Consider the following 22053-nt stretch of genomic DNA (forward strand, 5'->3'; position numbering starts at 1 on the left):
CAGTTCCTTTAGGCATTTATTTAAATGGTGCCTTTCCTGCTGCCTTCACTGAGCACTCTATTTAAGTCAAGCCATCCCTCAAACACCTTCTCTGCTACATATTTTCCCCAAAGCATGTCCCAGCATGTAACACAGCTTATATTTTGCTTATTTCTTTTGCATATTGTCCTTCCCACCCCACTAAAATGTAAGCTCACACATGGTTTTCAGATAGGCACAAAATGTATTAATACTGAACTAAATGGACAGGTATTTGGGGGGTGGGAGCTGCGATTTTCTCTTCAGCTTCCACGTGACATGGTGACCTGGCCCGGTTTGGATCTTACTTGCCTGTGTACTGAAGAAGCCACATGCCCAGCGGTCTCTAACCCCTGTCTGAATAATTTACCGCACACTCGTCCCCACACGTGGCCTCAATCACTCGTCCCCATGCCCCTCCATGCTGCTGCCCCGGAGGTGACCCATCAAGTGACTGGGGACGGAGTTGTGCTTGGGAACTAGGGATGACCTAGTTCCTCCTTTTCTAAGAGAGATGGGGGTTTTCCTGCTTGGGCCCGGGGGGATGGGGGTGGATGGAAAAGTCAAGATTCCCACCCAAGCCGGGGGAAGGGGCGGGGAAGGGTGTGTCTATAAATTTTAGGCCTCAGGCCTGTAGCCTGCCCCGGAGGCGGCTGGGGAGCCGCGTTGGCGAGATCCCTGCGGGGGACCCACTGAGAACCTCCAGTGGACAGCCCAGGGACCCGGCACAGTGCCTGACGCCCCGCTGCTACACCTCGCGGCCCCCTCCTCTCTTTGGGAAGCCTCGGGGCGGGGTTTGTTTACTCCTCGCACGCACCGCAGGCCTGGCCAATCCGTGGGAAGAGGTGCCGTACGACATTCATCCCGAGGGCCAATCGGCGCTCACCGTGCTGCTCCGCCGCCAAAGCTCGCGCGGGGGAAGCGGGGCAGTGGCTTGGCCGGGCGAGGGCGGACGAAGCTGCCAGCGGTCTCGGCTGCAGCCGCTGCCGCTGCTCGGTACGCGGGCGCGCCCTGACCCTTCCTCTTTGGGCAGGCTCAGGGGCGCGCGCGCGGTCGGCGTCCCGGGGCCTCAAACTCCAGGGCCTCGACTGGGCAGGCCGCGGATCGCCAGCCTGCCCGGCGTGCGAGTCGGCCGGGAGCCGGCCGCCGCCAGCCGCGGGCGCCACTGGAGCGGCGGCGCCCGAAGACGTGCCCCAGGCTCGAAGAACAGCCCTGCGCGGTCGCCTCGTTTTCTGCAGCCAAGCGGCGGTAAGGTTCAGGGTGCGGGCGCGGGCTCCGTGCCGAGGGCCTCTGGACCCGGCCCGGCGTGTTCCTGGGCAGTTCCCCTCCCTGCGCCTCCGGGTCCCCTTGTCACCCCGAGTCCCATCTGTTTATTCCCACGCCTTCTTCCAGGCCTGGCCGAGTAACCCTTGAATGTCTGGGGAAGAGAGTCGGAAACCGGAGACCGCCCCTCCCGCCCCGGTCCCCCCCCCCGTTCCCCCCCCGTCCCCCCCCCCAGCCACACACAGACACACAGAGCGAATTGGGGGAGGCACCGTCCCTGAGTCACGCCTCGTGGAAGAGAGGAAGGGCTGCTTTCTACTTTCTCGGTATCTTCAGGGGAGAAGCATGGCTTCTATGTCTGGTTTTCCATCTCTGCCAGGTGTATTTCAGAGTTCCAAAGCCTCGTGCGCTTGGAAGAGCCTCGTAGCCTCTATAAGGGAACTTTTCTCTCAAGTAGAGGGTCACTTTTGGGGCCCAGACTCCTTTGAGAAATTCCGGAGAGCCAAGGTCTCTCTCCACAGAAAAGGGTAAAGATTTTTATAGGCTCTTGCAGGGAGACAGTGCAACTAAGGGGATGAGTGCTCCGTCTCTGGTACCAGTCTCTGTTACCTGGCGTTGTGTGGTCTCAGTTTCTTCATCTGTAAAATAGTATCCACCTATTGAGGGTGTTGCCAGGAGGAAATGGACTAATCGGTGTCACCATTTGGAACAAAGCTCACCTCCTATTAATTGCCCTGCCTTGCTCGAGTTAGGCATTTAATTGACCCCCGTGAATGATGGTTTAGAAAAGTTCCCCGTATTGTTTCTCTTTTTCCGTTGAAACAGTTAACAGGCTCATCCCTTTCCGTATTCACTGCTGAAGCTCCCTTTGAGGCTTTGAATACTTTTCCTCATTCTGGCCCTGAGGGCTCAGACTCCCTGTCCCACTTCTTTGCTCTCTTTTTAGTAAGTCAGTAGCTCATTCCCTTCCTTCCCCTTTCTCCCCCAAATCTTAGTGTTGTGTTTTTTCATTTGATTTCTATAGCCTAATTTTTTTTCTGGGCCACTTTTCTTTTCTCTTAATGGCTTGAAATCATCTTCACCTAACAGGCATGGTTGAGGTTATTCATCTGTCTTCTGTACGGTGTAATCATGACCCTACCTCTGTACAAAATTATACAGAAAATAATTTAGTTGATCTGATATTGCATGTTGCTTTTCCATTTCATTGGTTGGCCTATAATTTAGCTAAAGCTTTATCACTATCCTGTTACTGTAATAAATCTTTAATGGCAGTGTCCATTCTCAAGTAGCACCCGGAGAAAAATCAAATGCCTAGACCCCGGATTCTGTCACACTTCTGTGCTGGCTCTTGATGCATTTGTTATTTATTAGAACATCTTGTGCCTGGAACTAGAGTCTAGTCTCATGGCAGACATGGTGTCTGTAGCCCTGTTCTGGCAGTACAGTTGCAGTTTCAGCAATGTGGTGCTTATATTTAATAAAGGCCCAAGACTTACTAAACTCTTATTTTGGAGTTCTCTTTATGTCTAGTTGTTTAATTAAGAGGGAAAACAGAAGTTTCAAGTGTTTAATACTTCACGTTACCATTTTGTGATCATGTACTTTTCCCCCCAACTCTTGGAAATGTGTCCTCCAACTGGCACCTTCAGGTTTTTCCCTTGCACCCAAAATTCTTAACTGTGAGCTATGTCCCCTCAATACAGCTTGAAATTGGGTGCACAGATGTGTTTATCCTTAATATGGAAAGCATTTGTGGATGGAAATTATACATTAAAACAACCTGAAGGATTCAAAGATTGCTTTTTGTAATTAGGAATTGAAATGTGAATATACATTTGCTTTTATTTTTTTTAGCATTGTAGAAAGACTGGCTTTGTTTTCTTGCTATTGATATTTTATGTTTTATGCATAATGCATGAGTCGTATATTTACATTGCACTTCACCATTTTTAGTTATTTTTAACATCTTTATTGGAGTATAATTGCTTTACAATGGTGTGTTAGTTTCTGCTTTATAACAAAGTGAATCAGTTATACATATACATATGTTCCCATATCTCTTCCCTCTTGCGTCTCCCTCCCTCCCACCCTCCCTATGCCACCCCTCTAGGTGGTCACAAAGCACGGAGCTGATCTCCCTGTGCTATGTGGCTGCTTCCCACTAGCCATCTATTTTACGTTTGGTAGTGTATATATGTCCATACCACTCTCTCACTTTGTCACAGCTTACCCTTCCCTCTCCCCATATCCTCAAGTCCATTCTCTAGTAGGTCTGTGTCTTTATTCCTGTCTTGCCCCTAGGTTCTTCATGACCTTTTTTTTTTTTCTTAGATTCCATATATGTGTGTTAGCATACGGTATTTCTTTTTCTCTTTCTGACTTACTTCACTCTGTATGACAGACTCTAGGTCCATCCACCTCACTACAAATAACTCAATTTTGTTTCTTTTTATGGCTGAGTAATATTCCATTGTATATATGTGCCACATCTTCTTTATCCATTCATCTGTCGATGGACACTTAGGTTGCTTCCATGACCTGGCTATTGTAAATAGAGCTGCAATGAACATTTTGGTACATGACTCTTTTTGAATTATGGTTTTCTCTGGGTATATGCCCAGTAGTGGGATTGCTGGGTTGTATGGTAGTTCTATTTTTAGTTTTATAAGGAACCTCCATACTGTTCTCCATAGTAGCTGTATCAATTTACATTCCCATCAACAGTGCAAGAGTGTTACCTTTTCTCCACACCCTCTCCAGCATTTATTGTTTGTAGATTTTTTGATGTTGGCCTTTCTGACTGGTGTGAGATGACATCTCATTGTAGTTTTGATTTGCATTTCTCTAATGATTAATGATGTTGAGCATTCTTTCATGTGTTTGTTGGCAGTCTGTATATCTTCTTTGGACAAGTGTCTATTTAGGTCTTCTGCCCATTTTTGGATTGGGTTGTTTGTTTTTTTGTTATTGACCTGCATGAGCTGCTTGTAAATTTTGGAGATTAATCCTTTGTCAGTTGCTTCACTTGCAAGTATTTTCTCCCATTCTGAGGGTTATCTTTTGGTCTTGTTTATGGTTTCCTTTCCTGTGCAAAAGCTTTTAAGTTTCATTAGATCCCATTTGTTTATTTTTGTTTTTATTTCCATTTCTCTAGGAGGTGGGTCAGAAAGGATCTTGCTGTGATTTATGTCATAGAGTGTTCTGCCTATGTTTTCCTCTAAGAGTTTGATAGTTTCTGGCCTTACATTTAGGTCTTTAATCCATTTTGAGTTTATTTTTGTGTATGGTATTAGGGAGTGTTCTAATTTCATACTTTTATATGTACCTGTCCAGTTTTCCCAGCACCACTTATTGAAGAGGCTGTCTTTTCTCCACTGTATATTCTTGTCCCCTTTATCAAAGGTAAGGTGACCATATGTGCGTGGGTTTATTTCTGGGCTTTCTATCCTGTTCCATTGATCTATGTAGCCTGCCCTGGAGGCGGCTGGGGAGCCACGTTGGCGAGATCCCAATGTTTTTGTGCCAGTACCATACTGTCTTGATTACTGTAGCTTTGTAGTACAGTCTGAAGTCAGGGAGCCTGATTCCTCCAACTCCATTTTTCGTTCTCAAGATTGCTTTGGCTATTCGGGGTCTTTTGTGTTTCCATATAAATTGTGAAATTTTTTGTTCTAGTTCTGTGAAAAATGCCAGTGGTAGTTTGATAGGGATTGCGTTAAATCTGTAGATTGCTTTGGGTAGTATAGTCATTTTCACAATGTTGATTCTTCCAATCTGAGAACATGGTATATCTCTCCATCTATTTGTATCACCTTTAATTTCTTTCCTCAGTGTCTTATAATTTTCTGCATACAGGTCTTTTGCCTCCTTAGGTAGGTTTATTCCTAGGTATTTTATTCTTTTTGTTGCAGTGGTAAATGGGAGTGTTTTCTTGATTTCACTTTCAGATTTTTCATCATTAGTGTATAGGAATGCCAGAGATTTCTGTGCATTAATTTTGTATCCTGCTACTTTACCAAATTCATTGATTAGCTCTAGTAGTTTTCTGGTGGCATCTTTAGGATTCTCTATGTATAGTATCATGTCATCTGCAAACAGTGACAGCTTTACTTCTTCTTTTCCAATTTGGATTCCTTTTATTTCTTTTTCTTCTCTGATTGCTGTGGCTAAAACTTCCAAAAGTATGTTGAATAATAGTGGTGAGAGTGGACATCCTTGTCTTGTTCCTGATCTTAGTGGAAATGGTTTCAGTTTTTCACCATTGAGGACAATGTTGGCTGTGGGTTTGTCATATATGGCCTTTATTATGTTGAGGAAAATTCCCTCTTTGCCTACTTTCTGCAGGGTTTTTATCATAAATGGGTGTTGAATTTTTTCGAAAGCTTTCTCTGCATCGATTGAGATGATCATATGGTTTTTCTCCTTCAATTTGTTAATATGAACTTCACCATTTTTAAAGGCTATTTAGGTATATGAAAGTTTGTAGAATGTGGTGAGGAGACAGACTAAGCCAAAATTAAATTCATGGCAAAAATAGTGAAGTAGAACCTAGTATTCTGACTTCTAGTACATTGTTTCTTAGTTTGTCAACCTTAACAACCAATCGGGACTAAAAGATGAGAAGGGAGAGTTTAAGATGAAGTCTTAAAGGCAGAGGGGGAAACTTTCTAATTTGGGCATTAAATATTAGATATTGAGTAGTATATTAGCACCTCATTTTTTAATCTTTAAACTTAGGTATGTTTCTTTTAAAGATGAAATAGTAAGCCATTATTACTTACAGTCAGAACTTACTTATAGTCGGTTTACATTGTTGCTTGGCAAACTTGATTTCACTTTTTTTCTGAACCTGTCATGATATTTTAAGCTCTTATTGTAACATGTATCTTAATGTGTCTTAGAGGAAACTAGAAAGCATGAAGTTCAGTGCTTTTTAGACCATAAAGTTTTAAGCTGTAATCAGTTTTAAAGATTATAAAATATATTTGCCTCTTCATACTTGAATCCTTTCTGTTTTAATCTGGGATAAATAATTCTAAGGATGGGGCATGAATACATTAAAAGTAGATTTGTGAACCCTTGGAAATTTTATGTGCATTTGTATATTTTTCTGGAGAGAAGATTCATAGTTTCTGAGGCAAAGATATTTGGACAACTCTAATTTTTATAAAATTATTTCTTTTACAGAACTAGAAGTTATATCTTCACTGGTTTTAGTTCTGTCCCCTCTGTAGTGGGTTTTCAAATATTTGAAGATACTTCCTATACTCTCATGATTCGTTTCTTTTCTAGACAAAATATTCTCAGTCTTTAACCTCCTCTAATGATTTTGTTGTTTTGATTTGCACCTCCTCAAATTACTTATGGCTCATTTGTGGGTTTGTCAGTTCATCCATATTCTTCTTAAAAGTGTAGTACCCATAATTAGATATTAACCAGTAGAGAAGACCGTAAGTTACCTCTCTGATTTAAGATTAAGGGTAGACTTGCTTCTTTGGCAATCACGTGGCACTGTTAATTTACAATAATGTCCTGTCAGGAAGGCGAACTCTGGGGCTAGCCTGCCTGGGTTTAAATCCTGGTTCTACAGTTTATCAGCTGGGTGACCTTGAGTAAATTATGTAAACATTTTGGGGCCTCAGTTTTCTCTTCTGTAAAATGGGGTTTATCATAGTACCTATCTGATAGGGTTCTTCTAAGGAATAAATGAATGCATATATGTAAAGCATTTAGAATAGTCCCTGGCATTTAAGTGCTATGTGCATTACCCATTATTGATTTTGTAGTCACCTAACATTCTTGAGTTGTTTTGTCCATGCTCTCCCAGTTCTTTAATAGAATATTTTTTGGTAGGACTTGATATTTATCCCGATTAAATTTTATCTCGTCAGATTGGTTCCAGTATGTTGACTCTAAAAAAAAGAAAAAGTCTTGATTTGGTCATTCAATAAAAAAGCTTATTTGTTTATCCATAGATTTGATAAACTATAATTTTGATAATGCTGACATAGCCTTCATGCAAATATTATTAAAATGTTGACTAGGTGGGCCTAGGAGCAGAGCTCTCACCCTGCTAGAGACCTCATAATGTTGAATTTTAAAAACCTGTTAATTCTTTGATTCAAGTTGTTCAGCTAATTAGAAATCCAGCTAATTTATCATTATCTACCTCAAATAGTTCTAGGTTTTCACAAGGAAAATATAAGGAACTTTAACAATTGCCTTCCTAAAACCCAGGTAACTTTATATATACTTCATTAAAAAAAATCCTATCTGTTTAATAACTGTCAAAAAAAAAAAGAGCATTAATCTGTCATTACTCATCCTTAATGAAACTATACTGATTTCCAGGAGCATAGGTTGGTTATTGTTTTTTCTGTGTTCATAGACTTCTCTCAGTAATGACTCTAAAATCTTGTCTAGAGTTACATTTAACTTCAGTGATCAATAGTTGGCAGGATCCCCTTTCCCTAGCAGCTGCATGCACATTTCATCGGGAGTGATATACCTTGTTGAAGGTTTCCTTAGAGCAGTTAGGAACTCTCTTTAGAATCTTCTCATCTATATTGAGCTTTGGTTTCCATTAATTCATTGATTAAATTTATTAAATGCCCATTTTGTGCAAGATACCAATGCTTGTTTAACCCCATACAGTCTGAAGAGAATTTTTCTTGATAGAGATACCTGAAGCAAAAAGGTAATCCATGTCCGTTTCTCGCCATTCCTACTGTTGTTACCATAGTCTGGGCCTCCATTCCTTTTCTCTACAATAATAGCTTCCTTTTGACCTTCCTTCTTTGATCTTTTTCTGTCTCCAATCCTTAAGCATTGCAGCCAGAATCATCTTCTTTGTTTTGTTTTGTTTTTTTGCTGGACTGCGCAGCATGCAGGATCTTAGTTCCCAGACCCGTGCCTTCTGCAGTGGCAAAGTGGAGTCTTAACCACTGGACCACTGGAGAAGTCCTTCATGTTTTTTCCTTAAATTAATTAATAAGCTTTTGGTTGCGTGCGTCTTTGTTGCCGCGCGTGGGCTTCCTCTAGTTGTGACGAGTGGGGGTCACTTTTCGTTGCAGTGCGCAGGCTTCTCATTGCGGTGGCTCCTCTTGTGGAGCACGGGCTCTGGGCACGTGCGCTTCAGTTGTTGTGACACGTGGGCTCAGTAGTTGTGGCTCGCAGGCTCTAGAACACAGGCTCAGTAGTTGTGGCGCACGGGCTTAGTTGCTCTGCATGCGGGATCTTCCCGGACCAGGGCTCAAACCCGAGTCCCCTGGATCGGCAGGCGGATTCTTAACCACTGCGCCACCAGGGAAGTCCCTGTTTTTAAAATGCATGTATTTCTTTAAAGTATTTTCTTCCCCACTGGAAAAATGTTTAATGATCTAATTAGATTTTAATTTTTGACTACTTTCCAACTCCCTTATTCTGTTTACTAGCCTTTGAAATTCAAGCCTCGCCCACCCTCTTTATTTTTTTACCTTACTTATTCTTAGAGATGATATGAACCATCAGCCAGATAGTAGGCATGGAGCAATGGTGATTCCTCACCAGCTGGTCTGTGTGTGAGTCACTCAGCTGACAGATATGGAGTGCTTACTATGTTACAGGCACTGTGTAAGCCACTGAACTGACAGAAGAGCATGACATAGCCTCAGCCCTTGAAGAATTCTAAGTGCAGGGAAAGATAGAATAGGGGAAAGTATTTGGAAAAGAGAAATCTTTCTTTTTTTTCTTTAATACTCAAAAGCATAATAAGTTTATGTAACAGATTCCATTTTATTTTGAAAAGAGCCAAGTATGTTGTTATTAAAGAATGAGTTTGTGGGACCTGCCTGGCGATCCAGTGGTTAAGACTCCATGCTGGGACTTCCCTGGTGGCACAGTGGTTAAGAGTCCGCCTGCCAATGCAGGGGGCACGGGTTCGATCCCTGGGCTGGGAAGATCCCACATGCCACTGAGCAGCTAAGCCCGTGTGCCACAGCTACTGAAGCCTGCTCTCTAGAGCCAGCGAGCCACAACTCCTGAGCCCGTGTGCCACAACTACTGAAGTCTGCACACCTAGAGCCCATGCTCCGCAACAAGAGAAGCCACCGCAGTGAGAAGCCTGCGCACCACAACGAAGAGTAGCCCCCGCTCGCCACAACTAGAGAAAGCCCGCGTGCAGCAACAAAGACCAATGCAGCCAAAAATAAATAAATTTATTTTTTTAAAAAAAGACTCCATGCTTCCACTGTAGGGGGGGTGGTTTGATCCCTGGGAGCTAAGATCCCACATGCTGCATGGTGCGGCCAAAAAAAAAAAAAAAAAAACTGGGGGTGTAATGTACACCATGATAAATATAATGAACACTGCTCTATGTTATGTACGGAAGTTGTTAAGAGAGGAAATCCTAAGAGCTGTCATCACAAGGAGAACAATAGTTTTCTGGTTCTTTAGTTTTGTATCTGTATGAGATGATGGATATTCACTAGGCTTATTGTGATAATCCCTTCATGATGTATGTAGACAGATCATCATGCTGTCCACCGAAACTTTTGCAGTGCTTTTGACAGCTATGTCTCAAAACTGGAAGAAAAAGAACATATGCAACTAACAAATAGCAGTCAATAAAATGATTTCTAGGCTAAAGAAAGTTTGGAAAAACTTTTTCATGTTGTGACTACTAGCAACTTAGATGAATTTTTCACATTGAATCTACATCTATCTTAAGTAGCCAGTGTGTGTTTGGTAAAATTTTTATGTCCGATATCAGAAGCTCTCTCATAGTTTACATTATCTAGTGCTTACTGTGTGAATCTTGTTGTGTCTGATAGTTCCCTTGAAGATACTCCCTGTTAATTAATTAATTTATTTTTGCTGTGTTGGGTCTTCGTTTCTGTGCGAGGGCTTTCTCTAGTTGTGGCAAGCGGGGGCCACTCTTCATCGCGGTGCGCGGGCCTCTCACTGTCGCGGCCTCTCTTGCTGCGGAGCACAGGCTCCAGACGCGCAGGCTCAGTAGTTGTGGCTCACGGGCCTAGTTGCTGTGCGGCATGTGGGATCCTCCCAGACCAGGGCTCGAACCTGTGTCCCCTGCATTAGCAGGCAGATTCTCAACCACTTCCCCACCAGGGAAGCCCGATACCCCCTGTTATATCTACTCTTGGTCTTAGCTCTTGGTTATCTTGCACAAATCCCACTTTTTCTCAAGAGGAATATAGGAGATCAGTTGCTGACGATGGGGAAATAAAATAGACCAGTTGTGCTTTCTGGATTCTTCTGGGCTTAGGGGCTCATGCTTGCCTTTCTGACTTCTTGTATTAATATTTGGCAGTTACCAATTTAAAATTTTCTGAAAAAGAATCTTCTTCATATTTTTCATCTCACTATCCAGAGGTAAAACTATGTTTTTAAAAACTGCTTTTTTACTGAAAGATGATAGATACCTAAAATTGGACAAATTTTCACTAACTAAATAACACATCAGTGTAACTAACACCCTAGATCCAGAAACAGACGATTAACAGCACCCTACTGCCCTTTCCAGTCACGAACACCTCTTCCCCAAGGGGAACTATCTTGATTTCTAACAGCACGAATTAGTAAAACTACCTTTAACCATATCTGCTTTTAGTTCTTTTGATGGTTATCACTCTTAGTGGTATAATTATTGCTGTATTTCTTTTTTTTAAACTTTTTTACTTTAAACTAATTTTAGACTTACAGGAAAGACACAACTTCCTAATGTTAATTTAACCTTTCCATAACCATTGCATAATTATCAGGAGCAAGAAACTAACATCAGGACAATATTATTAACTAAACTACAGACCTTAATTTGAATTTCATCATTTTTTTCTGTAATGACATTTTTCTGTTCCAGGATCCTATCTAGGCTCCCACATTGCATTTAGTTGTTTCTCCTTAGTATTCCCTATTCTCTAACAGCCTTCAGTTTTTCTTTGTTACATGACCTTGACACTTTTGAAGAGGACCGATCATATATTTTCCAGAATATCCTTTATTTGACTTTGTCCAATGTTGTCTCATGATTGGAGTATGGTTATGCCTTTTTACTAAAAATACCACAAAAGATGATGTGTCTTTCTTTCACAGAGCTCATCAAGGGCTTCGTCATGTCAATATGTTTTATCATTGGTGATATTTACCTTGTTTACCCTTGTTTACCTTGGTTAAGTTGATGGATGCCCACTTTCATTTTTTAAATCTCGATCTCTAATCCTTTTGGAGTTTATTTGTGTGTATGGTGTGAGATATGGATCTAATTTTATCTTTTTCAGAATGACTGCCCAGCACCATTTATTAAAAAGTTCATCTTTTCAGTTGATACCGAAAAGTATTTGACTAAATTCAACACCCTTTATGATAAAAACACTCAACAAACTAGGAATAGAAGGAACTACCTCAACATGTAAAAAGGCCCTATAGGAGAAGCCCACAGCTAACATCACACTGAGTTGTGAAAGACTGAAAGCTTTTCTTCAAGTTCAGGAACAAGACAAGGATGTCTGCAGTCACCACTCTATTTAACATAGTACTGGAAGTCCTAACTGGAGCAATTAGTCCGGAAAAAGAAGTAAAAGACATCTGAATTGGAAAGGAAGAAGCAAAATTTTCTCCATTGGCAGACAATATGATCTTTATATGTAGAAAACCCTAAAGATTCTACATACCCAAACCTATTAGAATTAATGAACAAATTCAGCAAAGTTGCAGGATAAAAAAATCAACACAAAAGAATCAGTTGCATTTTTACACACTAACGTAGTGAACAATCCAAAGGGGAAATTAAGAAAACAATTCCATTCAGGATAGCATGAAAGGAAAAAAGAATAAAATACTTTAGGAATAAACTTAATCAGGGAGGCAAAACACTGGTACATGGAATATTACAAAACATTGCTGAAATTAAAGAAGACACAAATAAATAGACAACTTGTGTTCCTAGACTGGAAGACTTAATATCGCTAAAATGTCAATACCACACAAAATGATGTACCGATTCAGTGCAATCTTTATCAAAATCCCAATTTCTTTTTTTTAACAGAAACAAAAATCCGTTCTAAAATTCATATAGAATTTCAAGGGACCTTACATAGCCAAAATAATCCTGAAAGGGAACAAAGCTGGCGGACTCAGACTTCCCAATTTCACTACTTATTACAAAGCTACAGTAATCAAGCAATGTGGTACTAGCATAAAGACAGACATAAAAATCAGTGGAATATAATAGCTCAGAATAAACCCTTGCATATATGGGCAAGTTATTTTTGACAAGGGTGCCAAGACCATTCAATGGGGAAAGGGTGGTCTTTTCAACAAATGATGTTGGGGAAACTGGATATCCATGTGAAAAAAAAAAAAATTGGGCCTTTATACCATATATGACAATTAACTCAAAATGAATCAAAGACCTAAATTTAAGAGCTAAAAGTATTAAATTCTTAGAAGAAAACATAGGTAAGAATCTTTATGATTTTGGATTTGGCAGTGATTTCTTGGACATGATACCAAAAGCACAGGTAACAAAAGTAAAAATAGATAAATTGGACTACATCAGAATTAAAAATGTCTGCATCAAAAGACACCATTAAGGGTGAAAGGCAGCCTATGGTATGGGAGAAAATATTTGCAAATCATATGTCTCATAAGGCGTTAATATCTAGAATATATAAAGAACTTCTACCAGAACCCAAACAACTTGATTCAAAAATTGGCAAAAGGACTTCCCTGGTGGTGCAGTGCTTAAGAATCCGCCTGCCAGTGCAGGGGACATGGGTTCGATCCCTGGTCCAGGAAGGTCCCAGATGTCGTGGAGCAACTAAGCCCGTGCACCACAACTTCTGAGCCTGCGCTCTAGAGCCCGAGAGCCACAACTACTGAGCCTGTGCCACAACTACTGAAGCCCGCACCCCCCAGGGCCCGAGTGCCACAACTACTGAAGGCCGCGTGCTTAGAGCCCGTGCTCTGCAACAAGAGAAGCGACAGCAGTGAGAAACCCATGCACTACAACGAGGAGTAGCCCCCGCCGCTCGCTGCAACTAGAGAAAGCCTGTGTGCAGCAATGAAGACCCAACACAGCCAAAAAAAAAAAAAATTGGTAAAAGACTTGAATAGACATTTCTCCAAAGAAGATATACAAATGGCCAAAAAGCACATGAAAAGATGTTTAACATCCACTAATCATTAGGGAAATGCAAGTCAAAACCGCAGTGAGAGGGCTTCCCTGGTGGCGCAGTGGTTGAGAGTCTGCCTGCCATTGCAGGGGACACGGGTTCGTGCCCCGGTCCGGGAGGATCCCACATGCCGCGGAGCGGCTGGGCCCGTGAGCCATGGCCGCTGAGCCTGTGTGTCCGGCGCCTGTGCTCCGCAACGGGAGAGGCCACAACAGTGAGAGACCTGCGTACCCCCCAAAACAAACAAACAAAAAAAACAACGCAGTGAGATACCACCTCATACCTATTAGGATGACGCCTATAAAAAAAAACCCAATAAAACAAAATAACAAGTGTTGGTGAGGATTGGAACCTCGGTTGGTGGAGAAATTGAAACCCTTACCCTGTTGGTGGTAACATTTATAAAATGGTACAGCCAGTGTTGAAAACAGTATAGAAGTTCCTCAAAAAATTCAAAGTAGAATTACTATGTGATCCAGCAATTCCACTTCTGGATATATACTCAAAAGAATCGAAAGCAGAGCCTCAAAGAGATATTTGTACACTCATGTTTACACCCATGTTTATAGAAGATAGAAGCAACCCAGGTGTCCATCAATAGATGAATGGATTAGCAAAATGTAGTATATACATACAGTGGAATATTGTTTAACCTTAAAAAGGAAGAAAATTCTTACACATGCTATAACATGGATGAACCCTGGGAACTTGATGATAAGTGAAATAAGCCAGTGACAAAAAGACAAATACTATATGATTCCATTTATATGAAGTACTTAGAGCAGTCAAACTCATAGAGACAAAGCAGAATGGTGGTTGTCAAGGGCCACAGGGAGGGGTGAATGTGGAGCTATTGTTTAATGATTATGTAGTTGCAGTCTTTCATGATGAAAAGAGATCTGGAGGTTGGTTATACTGCAGTGTCAATGTACTTGATGCTGCTGAACTCTAAACTGAAAAATGGTTAAGATAGTAAACTTTATGTTACGTGTATTTTACCACAATTTTTAAAAAATCTGAAAAGAGTCCACCTTTACCCAATGATTGGGGATGCCAACTTTGTCATATACTAAATTTCCATTTGTATTTAGGTCTAATTCTGTACTTTCTATTCTGTCCACTGGTCTACTGGCCTATTCGTGCATCTGTACCACAATGTTTTAATTATAGAGGCTGTATAGCATATTTTAATATCTGGTAAGGTTATTTTCCATTCATAGTTTTTCTTTTCCAGTACTTTCCTAGTTATTCTTGCATGTTTGTTTTCTATGTCAACTTTATTTTAAAAAATTTTTTAAAAATTATTTATTTGGCTGCGTTGGGTCTTCGTTGCTGCGTGTGGGCTTTCTCTAGTTGTGGCTAGCGGGGGCTACTCTTTGTTGCGGTGCGCGGGCTTCTCATTGCGGTGGCTTCTCTTGTTGTGGAGCATGGGTTCTAGGCGCGTGGGCTTCAGTAGTTGTGGCACACAGGCTCAATAGTTGTGGCGCACGGGCTTAGTTGCTCCATGGCCTGTGGGATCTTCCCGGACCAGGGCTCAAACCTGTGTCCCCTGCATTGGCAGGTGGATTCTTATCCACTGCGCCACCAGGGAAGTCCCTCTATGTCAACTTTAATATCAGCCTGTCTAACTCTATAAAATGGGTTGTTAGTATTTTTATTGGGATTACATTGAATTTATAAATTAACTTAGGGAGAATTTATATCCTTATAATGTTCAGTTGTCTTATCCAAGAATAGGGTATGTCTTTCCGTTGTTCAAATCTTCTTTAGGAGTATTGAAAATTTTCCTTGTTTTTTTTTTTTTTAAAAAAAGCTTTATTGCATTATAATTATCATAAACTTCACCTTTTAAAGTATATGATTTGGTGGTTTTTGGTATATTCACAGAGATGTGCAGCCATCACCACCACCTAATTCCAGAACATTCCCAGTAACCCGAAGAGAAACCTGTGTCCTTTAGCAGTCACTCCTCATTCCCTTCTCCCTCCAGCCCTGGGCAACTACTAATTTACTTTATGTTTCTTTGGATTTGCCTCCTCTGAATAGTTCATATAAATGAACTATTCATGTATAATATCTAAATCATATTTAAATTCAGTCATACAACATGTGGCATTTTGTGACTGCCTTCTTTCACTTAGTGTAATATTTTCTAGGTTTATACATAGTGTAACGTAACAATACTTCATCTCCTTTTTATTGCCAAATAATATGCATTCCGTTGTATAGATATAGTCCTTTTTATTTATCCATTCATCAGTTGGTAGACATTGGGTTTGTTTACGCTTTTTGGCTATTATAATAATGTTGCTACAAACATTCGTGCGCAGGCTTTTGTGTAGACGTATGTTTTCAATTCCCTCATACAAGTTTTTATACATTTCTTGTAATTTATTATTAAGTATTTAATCTTTCCTACTATTGGACTTTCTTTACCCTTGTAATCCTCCTAGTGTTTATTGATTTTTGTGTTTTTCTGTTTTGATTTTGTTGCTGTACGTAAGTTAAACTCGACTGTAGTTTAACATATTGTTCCTATTATCTGGCTTTGGTGTAAGGGTTATACTGACCACATCAAATGAGGCATTGTTTTGAAGAGAATTCTTTGGAAAACAATGTGTATTCTCCCATTTTGGGGGCAGGTTGGTACATATGCCTCTTAGACCACACTTACTAATTGTGTTGATGAAATTTTGTGTATACCCTTACTGACTTTCTTATTTTGTCTGTTCGACTCATCATTACTGAGAGGTGTATGTTAAAATCTCTTTTATAGTTGTAGATTTCTCAGTTTCTCCTTGAAAATTTGTCCTTTTTTTCTTTATACATTTGTGAACTGTTATAAAATACATTCAAATTTAGAATATTTGTGTCTTCCTGCTGAAAAGAACCTTTAATCGTTATATCCTCTTTATCCTCTATAATGCTCTTACTGTGAAGACCATTTGTGTGTTTATAGAGTCACATTGTCTTTTTTCATTCTGTTACTTTCTGTGGAGGTATGTGTTAGATACTGCAAAGAGCAGTTGGATTTTGTTTTCCATTTTATTGTTTATTTTAAACCCAATGTGACAGTCTTTTTGACTAACGAGTTTATTTATGTATTTGCATTTCTTTCTACCATCCATTTATACTGCTTTTTCTGTGCTGCTTCTGTTTTTCTATCCTACCAGCTTTTGATAATTCTTTTATCCTTTAAGTGGTTGCCTTTACATTTTTAGTGAGCGTATTTAATTTAACACAGTATTTTCTAAACAGCACAAGGCCCTTTGAATTCTTTAATTCTGATCAAATGCCTCCCTTCTTATATTACTGTTGTCCAGGCATATTTCCTCCTGTTTTTCCCCCCACTTTCTTCATCTTCTAAAATTATTCAGTATAACTGTCATACAGATGATGTATGTTTATATATAATCGTACCTTTTTTATTTCTCTTCCTTGAATTTCTTTTGCATTTTCAGCTTAGTTTTCCATTTTCCTGAAGTATATCCTTTGGATGCCTCTTTATTGAATGTCTGTTGAAGGTAAACTCACTGAAAATGTCTTTTATTTCACACTTATTTTTAGGTGAAAACTATTCTAAAATAGTTTAGAATTCTAGTTTGCTTTTGTTCTCCCTTAACACCTTGAGGATATTACTTCACCGTGTTTTTGCTTTTGCTGGTGTTGAGAAGTCTTCTGCAGTCTAATTGTCATTTGCTTGTAGATAATCTGTTTTTTCTCTCTGCCTGTGTTTTTTTCCCCAATTTAAAAAAATTGTAGTAAAATACACATAACATAAAGTTTACTGTGTTAACCATTTTAAAGGATACAGTTCAGTGTCATTAAGTACATTCATATTGTTGTGCAATCATCACCACCATCTCCAGAACTCTTCTTGAAATCTGAAATTCTGCACCCATTTTCCCCTTCTCCAGCCCCTGACAACCACCATTCTACTTTCTGTCTCTATGATTTTGATTACTCTAAGTAGTCATATAAATCATAGAATCATACAGTATTTGTCTTTATGTGATGGGCTTATTTCACTAAGCATAGTGTCCTCAGAGTTCATCCATGTTAGAGTATGTGTCATTATTTTCTTCTTTTTTAAGGTCGAATAATATTCCATTGTATGTGTATATGTAGCATATTTTGCTTATCCATTCATCTGTCTATGGATACTTGGGTTACTTCCAAATTTTAGGTGTTGTAAATAATGCTGCCATGAACATGGGTGTACAAATATCTCTTTGAGACCCTGCTTTCAGTTTTTTCGAGTATATATCCAGAATTGGAATTTCTGGATCACATGGTAATTCTAGTGTGAATTTTTTCAGGACTTCCATACTGTTTAAACTCCACACTAGCTGTACCATTTTATATCCCCACTGGCAGTGCACAAAAGTCTCGACTTCTGTACATCCTTGTCAACGCTTCTTGTTTTGAGAGTGGCCATTCTAATGGGTGTGAGATAGAACCTCACTGTGATTTTATTTTGCCTTTTTCTAATGATTAGTGATGTTGAGTATCTTTTCATGTACTTGTTGGCCTTTTGTACATCTTCTTTGGAAGCAAGTCTATTCAAGTCCTTCGCCCATTTTGGAATCGGGTTGTTTGGTTTTGTTTTTTTTTCTTTTTTTGCTTGTTGAGTTTTAAGAGTTCTCTGCATATTCTGGATATTGACCCCTTGTTGGATGTATGATTTGCACATATTTTCTCCTGTTCTGTGGGTTGCTTTGTTACTTTGCGCATAGTGTCTTTTGATGCACAGAATTTTAAATTTTTCATGAAGTTCTGTTTGTCTATTTTGTCTTCTGCTGCCTGTGCCTTTGGTGTCATTCTCTGCTTGTTCTTAAGATCTCTTTATTTTTAGTGTTTTGCTGTGTCTGGATGAATTTTTTTTTTTTTAATTGGAGATCATTATGATACCTGAATCTGAGGATTTTTAGGAGACCTCCTTTTCCCCTAGTTTCCAGAGCTAGATAGAGACATTTTCTTGTCTTTGCTGGTGGTTGATTTCCTTCTCCTCCCCTAGTCCATCCTTTCACTGAGAATGTTTGAAACAGGGTGGAAAAAAAAAAAAAGAAGAAAGGGAGTAGGGGCCTTAATTCCAACTCTTCACTTCATGTGATTCCCAAAACCTCATCTCTTGTCACTTTAAGGCCATTAAAAGTTAAAAGTTTTGGTTATTTGTGTTGACAAATTCCTCCATGGCAGCTGAAAACTTTGCTTTCTTGTGAGCTCAGCATTTGAGAGAATATGTATTTTAATGTATCCAGCATTTCTAGATATTTGTTAAGGTGAAGTTTACAGACCCTTTAGTTCACTGTGTTACCAGAAACAAATATATCCTTTTGGGGGTATAATTTCTTTCCTTCTTTTCTCTTTTCTTTTTCTGAAATTCCCTTTCAGTTGGACATTCTAGATTTGTGATTCTTATTTTTTTCTAATTTTAAAAAGCTTTTTGTTATAGTTTGTAGATTTCGCACTCTTCCTTTGCTTTCTTTCTCTTTCTCCCCTTCTTTTCTTTCTTTCCTCTTCCTTCCTTCCTTTCTTTTCCTTCTTCTGTTTTGTTAATTCGGTCTTTTTATTTCATGTTAGAGACTTTCCTCATTTGTTCAGTAAACTTTGGCCATCTGTGTAAAGAGTGAGACAGTAAAAACTCTGTCCGTGGGGAGTTGTTAACTGCAAGTCTTAATACAGGGTGATGGAGTGATTGAGGGTCTCTTCTCTTGGGTCAGATTCCCTATGGAGGAATCTCGTAGTCTCCTGCTTGATTGGCTTGTGTTCTGGAAGCTGATTTGGGGAAGACGGCTGGGGTCCACTGTTCAGCATGTGAATCTTAACTTAATCTCTTTGTGGTATGCTGTGACACGCATATGTGTGTACCTGGTATGTGTGTACCTGGTTTCTACATCCTAGTTTAGTGTCTTAAGACAAATCACTTGTCTCTTGCTAGGGTGCAGGAGAAGCAGTTTCTTGGCTACATGATAAGGCTTCTGGGTGAAACCTGTTCCTTATACAGCCTTTCAACCGATATTCCTATTTTCAGCCCCGACCCAGATGTCTCCATTCTTAAGCCTTTCTGTTGTGTTTGCAGCTTATTGGTTTCATACCCTCACCTGCCCTCACATGCATAGGGTTTGGCTTGTTCTGTTTTACCAAGCCAAGTTCAGCTACCCTCTGTCTAGCTTCAGTGAGCTGTATTTATGTCCCTGATGTTTCCTTTCATGCTACATATGTATATGTTTTTAAAAAAATATTTATTTATTTATTTGACTGTGCTGGGTCTTAGTTGTGGCATGCGGGCTCTTACTTGTGGCATGCGGGATCTAGTTCCCTGACCAGGGATGGAACCCGGGCTCCTTGCATTGGGAGCATGGAGTCTTAACTGCTGGACCACCAGGGTAGTACCAATATGTATATTTTTTGGATGGTTTTATCCCTTTTTAGTCCTTTAGCTTCATTTTAGTGTAGTTTCAAAAGAGAATGGATATAAACCTGTGTTTTCGTATTTAACAAAAGAACCTTATGGACAACTACATGTAAAAGAAAGATATTAGAACATTTTTTCACACCATGTACAGAAATAAACTCAAAATAGATTAAAGACCTAAATGCAAGCCTGGAAACCATAAAAATCCTAGAAGAAAACATAGGCAGAACATTCTTTGACATAAATTGTAGTAACATATTTTTGGATCTGTCTCCTAAGGCAAAGGAAACAACAGTAAAAATAAACAAATGGACCTAATTAAACTTAGAAGCTTTTGCACAGCAAACGAAACCATCAACAAAACGAAAAGAGAACCTACTGTATGGGAGAAAATATTTGCAAATGATATGACTGGTAAGGGATTAATACGCAAAATATATAAACAGCTCATACATGTCAATCTTAACAACAAACAACCCAATCAAAAAATAGGCAGAAGATCCAAACAGACATTTTTTCCAAAGAAGACATATAGATGGCCACCAGGCACATCAAAGGATGCTCAGCGTTGCTAATAATCAGAGAAGTGCGAATCAACGCCGCAACGAGCTATCACCTCACACCTGTCAGAAATGCTGTCATCAAAAAGACCACAAATAACAAATGTTGGCCAGGATGTGGAGCAAAGGGAACCCTTGTACACTGTGAGTGTAAATTGGTGAAGCCACTGTGGAAAGCATTGTGGAGGTTCCTCAAAAAAATAAAAATAGAACCACCATATGATCCAGCAATTCCACTCATGCGTATATATCTGAAGAAAATGGAAAACACTAATTCAAAAAGATGTATGAACCCCAGTGTTTATAGGAGCGTTATTTACAATAGCCAAGATATGGAAGCAGTCTAAGTGTCCATCAACAGATGAGTGGGTAAAGAAGATGTGGTACATGTATTCAATGGAATACTACTCGGTCGTTAAAAAGAATGAAAATTTTCCATTTGCAACAACATGGATGGACTTGGAGGGTGTTATGCTTAGTGAAGTAAGTCAGACAGAGAAAAACAAATACTGTATGACATTATTTATATGTGGAATCTAAAAGATGAACTAGTGAATATAACAAAAATGAACCAGACTCAGATATAGAGAACAAACTAGTGGTTACCAGTGGGGAGAGGAAAGGGAGAAGGGGCAAAATAGTGTTAGAGGATTAAGAGGTACAAACTAATGTGTATAAAAATAAATATGCTACAAGGATATATTATACATCACAGGGAATATAGCCAATATTTTATAATAATTATAAATGGAGTATAATCTTAAAAAATTGTGTATCACTATATTGTATACCTAAACTTATATAAAGTTGTAAATCAACTACGATTTTAAAGCAAAAGGAACCTTATAATACGTTTTAAATATGTTGTATTCACTTAAAATAGTATTGTTATAAATTCAGGAATTTCTTCTATCTTCCTTTTCCACTAATGTTTGTTTCAGTTTCATATCTTGGGTGAAGAGTAGAAGGATAGGTAAATATAGGCATGAATGCAGAAGGGCAACAGGACAGAGACATAGAGAAAAGGAAAAACAGGTCTCTTAATAAGACCTTGAGAGACTTAGATGTAGGTACCAGTGAGACTTTAATGAAGTAATAGTGCCATCTTCTGGCTTTTTAAAACCTGTGTTCCTGTAATTTTATCTTGGAATCCCACATGTCGCTACATTGCACTGTGTGTCAGATATGGTGAATTTGGTCTTGTTTAGTTCTCTACCTTACTGTAGAAAAAGGCTTTTCTTTACATAGGATTTGATTAGAATACAATAATTCTGGTTTTTCAAGCTCCTTAAGCGAGGATTCTATCTAAAATGTTACAAAAACCATACCCTGACTCTGTACTTCAGATATTATTTCTACTTATTTTTTGAAAGCAGTATTGTTCCTCTCTCTCTCTCTCTTTTTTTTTTTTTTTGGCTGCATTGGGTCTTCATTGCTGCCCACGGGCTTTTCTGTAGCTGCGGTGAGCAGGGGCTACTGTTCATTGCGGTGCATGGGCTTCTCATTGTGGTGACTTCTCTTGTTGCAGAACACGGGCTCTAGGCATGTGGGCTTCAGTAGTTGAGGCACGTGGGCTCAGTAGTTGCGGCGCATGGGCTCTAGGGCATGTGGGCTTTAGTAG

The 22053-nt window shown here is 39.6% G+C and overlaps 1 protein-coding gene across 5 annotated transcripts in view; it reads left to right on the forward strand.

The window, feature by feature from the left end:
* Positions 1–967: 967 nt before the first annotated feature.
* TFDP2 (transcription factor Dp-2) overlaps positions 968–22053 on the forward strand; it is a 168665-nt gene continuing 147579 nt past the window's right edge. For all 5 annotated transcript variants that reach the window (XM_029213886.1, XM_029213887.1, XM_029213888.1 and 2 more), the window contains exon 1: positions 968–1266. The gene's annotated coding sequence lies outside the window, so the exon portion shown is untranslated. The remainder of the gene's footprint in view (positions 1267–22053) is intronic.

Source organism: Monodon monoceros, unplaced genomic scaffold (genome assembly GCF_005190385.1).
Source record: "Monodon monoceros isolate NGI ecotype Baffin Bay Population unplaced genomic scaffold, NGI_Narwhal_1 Super_Scaffold_11, whole genome shotgun sequence".
In the NCBI taxonomy this organism is placed as follows: Eukaryota; Metazoa; Chordata; class Mammalia; order Artiodactyla; family Monodontidae; genus Monodon; species Monodon monoceros.